Below are 5,000 nucleotides of genomic sequence, written 5' to 3' on the forward strand. Positions count from 1 at the left end.
CGCAGCCTGGAAGGGCCCCTGCGAGTCGCCCCCCGGCCTGCACGCCCGCCGTGCAGTCGACCGGGTCGAAGCCGGAATCGCGGCCGGGTTCCTGGAACTCTCGCCCGGCCTGCCCGCCCGGCCCGCCCCCCGGGCCGGAGCTCCAGTCGACTTGGAGCCAAACTCGGTTTTGACCCCCTCCTGCAGCACGGTCCGGCCCCGGAGGTTCCTCCCTCCGACCTCCTGGAACCCAAGATGGGCATCTAGGGTCCCGAAATCCGTGTCCCCGAAAATCTCCGCGAACCTTTCCTGGCAATATTGTAGATGCGGCACCCGGCCCAGCCGCCGGGGGCAACCGCCGAAAGTGTCCGCCCTCCTGGAACGAAGGCCCGGGCAAGGCCCGTTTGAAAAACCTCATACGGACTTCCGGAGCCCGAGCCCCGGCGCCAGGTCGACCCAGGGCCGACCTCCCGGGCCCCAGAGAGGCTCGTCTCCGCCGCGGAAGCCGCCCGCCGCCCGCGGCGAAGGCCCCCGGGCCCGCCCGGCCTCCGGGCAGGGCACCGGGGAGAAGTAGGAATCGTGGACGGGCTCCTGGAACTCCTGCCCGGCCTGCCACGCGGAAGCATGCCGGGTTCTCCGGCCGCGCCGTGCAGGTTCTTCCGCCCCTCGCCGGGGTAGCCGGGCTCCAACCGCTGGGCCCCGCTGCCTGGAAGGGGCCCTGCGAGTCGCCGCCGGCCTGCACGCCCGCCGTGCAGTCGACCGGGTCGAAGCCGGAATCGCGGCCGGGTTCCTGGAACTCTCGCCCGGCCTGCCCGCCCGGCCCGCCCCCCGGGCCGGAGCGCCAGTCGACATGGAGCCAAACTCGGTTTTGACCCCCTCCTGCAGCACGGTCCGGCCCCGCAGGTTCGCCCGTCCGACCTCCTGGAACCCAAGATGGGCATCTAGGGTCCCGAAATCCGTGTCCCCGAAAATCTCCGCGAACCTTTCCTGGCAATATTGTAGATGCGGCACCCGGCCCAGCCACCGGGGGCAACCGCCGAAAGTGTCCGCCCTCCTGGAGCGAAGGCCCGGGCAAGGCCCGTTTGAAAAACCTCATACGGACTTCCGGAGCGCGAGCCCGGGCGCCAGGTCGACCCAGGGCCAACCTCCCGGGCCCCAGAGAGGCACGTCTCCGCCGCGGAAGCCGCCTGATGCCCGCGCCGAAGGCCCCCGGGCCCGCCCGGCCTCCGGGCAGGGCACCGGGGAGAAGTAGGAATCGTGGCCGGGCTCCTGGAACTCCTGCCCGGCCTGCCCCGCGGAAGCATGCCGGGTTCTCCCGCCGCGCCGTGCAGGTTCTTCCGCCCCTTCGCCGGGGTAGCCGGGCTCCAACCGCTGGGCCCCGCAGCCTGGAAGGGCCCCTGCGAGTCGCCCCCCGGCCTGCACGCCCGCCGTGCAGTCGACCGGGTCGAAGCCGGAATCGCGGCCGGGTTCCTGGAACTCTCGCCCGGCCTGCCCGCCCGGCCCGCCCCCCGGGCCGGAGCTCCAGTCGACATGGAGCCAAACTCGGTTTTGACCCCCTCCTGCAGCACGGTCCGGCCCCGGAGGTTCCTCCGTCCGACCTCCTGGAACCCAAGATGGGCATCTAGGGTCCCGAAATCCGTGTCCCCGAAAATCTCCGCGAACCTTTCCTGGCAATATTGTAGATGCGGCACCCGGCCCAGCCACCGGGGGCAACCGCCGAAAGTGTCCGCCCTCCTGGAGCGAAGGCCCGGGCAAGGCCCGTTTGAAAAACCTCATACGGACTTCCAGGGCCGGAGCCCCGGCGCCAGGTCGACCGCGGGCCTCCCTCCCGGGGCCCAGCACGGCTCGTCTCCCCCGCGGGAGCAGCCCGCTGCCCGCGCCGAAGGCCCCCGGACCCGCCCGGCCTCCGGGCAGGGCACCGGGGAGAAGTAGGAATCGCGGCCGGGCTCCTGGAACTCTCGCCCGGCCAAGCCGCTCGGCCCGCCCCTGGGCCGGAGCTCCAGTCGACATGGAGCCAAACTCGCGGTTGAACCTCTCCTGCAGCACGGTCCGGCCCCGGAGGTTCCTCCGTCCGACCTCCTGGAACCCAAGATGGGCATCTAGGGTCCCGAAAACCGTGTCCCCGAAAATCTCCGCGGACCTTTCCTGGCAATATTGTAGATGTGGCACCCGGCCCAGCCGCCGGGAGCAACCGCCGAAAGTGTCCGGCCTCCTGGAGCGAAGGCCCGGGCACGGCCCGTTTGAAAATCCTCATACGGACTTCCAGGGCCGGAGCTCGGGAGCCAGGTCGACCCCGGGCCTCCCTCCCGGGCGTTAGGGCGGCTCGTCTCCCCCGCGGGAGCAGCCCGCTGCCCGCGCCGAAGGCCCCCGGACCCGCCCGGCCTCCGGGCAGGGCACCGGGGAGAAGTAGGAATCGCGGCCGGGCTCCTGGAACTCTCGCCCGGCCAGGCCGCCCGGCCCGCCCCCCGGGCCGGAGCTCCAGTCGACATGGAGCCAAACTCGGGGTTGAACCTCTCCTGCAGCACGGTCCGGCCCCGGAGGTTCCTCCGTCCGGCCTCCTGGAACCCAAGATGGGCATCTAGGGTCCCGAAACCCGTGTCCTCGAAAATCTCCGCGAACCTTTCCTGGCAATATTGTAGATGCGGCACCCGGCCCAGCCGCCGGGGGCAACCGCCGAAAGTGTCCGCCCTCCTGGAGCGAAGACCCGGGCAAGGCCCGTTTGAAAAACCTCATACGGACTTCCGGAGCCCGAGCCCCGGCGGCAGGTCGACCCAGGGCCCACCTCCCGGGCCCCAGAGAGGCTCGTCTCCGCCGCGGAAGCCGCCTGCCGCCCGCGCCGAAGGCCCCCGGGCCCGCCCGGCCTCCGGGCAGGGCACCGGGGAGAAGCCGGAATCGCGGCCGGGCTCCTGGAACTCTCGCCGGGCAGGCCGCCCGGCCCGCCCCGGGGCCGGAGCTCCAGTCGACATGGAGCCAAACTCGGTTTTGACCCCCTCCTTCGGAACGGTCCGGCCCCGGAGGTTCCTCCGTCCGAGCTCCTGGAACCCAAGATGGGCATCTAGGGTCCCGAAACCCGTGTCCTCGAAAATCTCCGCGAACCTTTCCTGGCAATATTGTAGATGCGGCACCCGGCCCAGCCGCCGGGGGCAACCGCCGAAAGTGTCCGCCCTCCTGGAGCGAAGGCCCGGGCAAGGCCCGTTTGAAAAACCTCATACGGACTTCCGGAGCCCGAGCCCCGGCGCCAGGTCGACCCAGGGCCAACCTCCCGGGCCCCAGAGAGGCTCGTCTCCCCCGCGGGAGCAGCCCGCCGCCCGCGCCGAAGGCCCCCGGACCTGCCCGGCCTCCGGGCAGGGCACCGGGGAGAAGCCGGAATCGCGGCCGGGCTCCTGGAACTCTCGCCCGGCCCGCCCCTGGGCCGGAGCTCCAGTCGACATGGAGCCAAACCCGGGGTTGAGCCCCTCCTGCAGCACGGTCCGGTCCCGGAGGTACCCCTGCCCGACCTCCTGGAACCCAAGATGGGCAACTAGGGTCCCGAAAACCGTGTCCCCGAAAATCTCCGCGGACCTTTCCTGGCAATATTGTAGATGCGGCACCCGGCCCAGCCACCGGGGGCAACCGCCGAAAGTGTCCGCCCTCCTGGAGCGAAGGCCCGGGCACGGGCCGTTTGAAAAACCTCATCGGGACTTCCAGGGCCGGAGCCCCGGCGCCAGGTCGACCCCGGGCCTCCCTCCCGGGGCCCAGCACGGCTCGTCTCCCCCGCGGGAGCAGCCCGCCGCCCGCGCCGAAGGCCCCCGGACCTGCCCGGCCTCCGGGCAGGGCACCGGGGAGAAGTCGGAATCGCGGCCGGGCTCCTGGAACTCCCGCCCGGCCTGCCCCGCGGAGTCCTGCCCGGGCTCCCGCCGCCTTGGCCCGGGACGACCACCCCTCGGCGGGGTGCCTGGGCTCCGACCCCGGAGGCCCGGGTCCCTGCCGGGGCCCTTGGACCCGCCCCCGGGCTGCCCTTCCACGGAGCCCTTGACCGGGACGAAATCGGAATTGTGGCCGAGCTCCTGGAACTCTCGCCCGGCCTGACCGCCTTCTCCGGCCCTTTTCCGGTTTTCCCCGTTGACCTGGCTCCAAACTCGGGTTTGGCCCCTCAACACGGCAGGGTTCTGCCCCGAAGATCCCTCTGACCGGCTTTCTGGAACCGAACATGGGCATTGAGGGTCCTTAAAAACGTGTTCTCGAAAATCTCCGCGAACGTTTCTTGGCTATATTGTAGATGCGGCACCCGGCCCAGCCACCGGGACGAACCGCCGAAAGTGTCCGCCCTCCTGGATCGAAGGCCCGGGCAAGGCCCGTTTCAAAAACCTCATACGGACTTCCGTGGGGGGGGCGGGCACCAGGTCAACCCCACGTATGCCTATGGGGATTTTCGCTCCCCAGGTCAACCCCATGGATGCCTATGGGGATTTTCGCTCCCCAGGTCAACCCCATGGATGCCTATGGGCTTTTTCGGTCCCCAGCTCCACCCCAAGTATTCCTAGGGGCTTTTCCGCTCCCCAGGTCAACCCCATTTATTCCTATGGGGATTTTCAGTCCCCAGCTCAACCCCAAGTATTCCTAGGGGCTTTTTCGCTCCCCAGCTCCACCCCATGTATTCCTAAGGGCTTTTTCGGTCCCCAGCTCCACCCCAAGTATTCCTAGGGGCTTTTTCGCTCCCCAGCTCCCCCCCATGTATTCCTAGGGGCTTTTCCGCTCCCCAGCTCCCCCCCCATGTATTCCTAAGGGCTTTTTCGCTCCCCAGCTCCCCCCCAAGTATTCCTAGGGGTTTTTTCGCTCCCCAGCTCCACCCCATGTATTCCTAGGGGCTTTTCCGCTCCCCAGCTCCCCCCCATGGATGCCGATGGGCTCTTTCGGTCCCCAGGTCAGCCCCATGTGTTGCTATGGGCTTTTTCGGTCCCCAGGTCAACCCCATGTGTTCCTATGGGCTTTCTCGGTCCCCAGGTCAACCCCATGTATTCCTAGGGGCTTTTTCGCTCCCC

Source organism: Alligator mississippiensis, unplaced genomic scaffold (genome assembly GCF_030867095.1).
Source record: "Alligator mississippiensis isolate rAllMis1 unplaced genomic scaffold, rAllMis1 scaffold_43, whole genome shotgun sequence".
NCBI classification, from domain to species: Eukaryota; Metazoa; Chordata; order Crocodylia; family Alligatoridae; genus Alligator; species Alligator mississippiensis.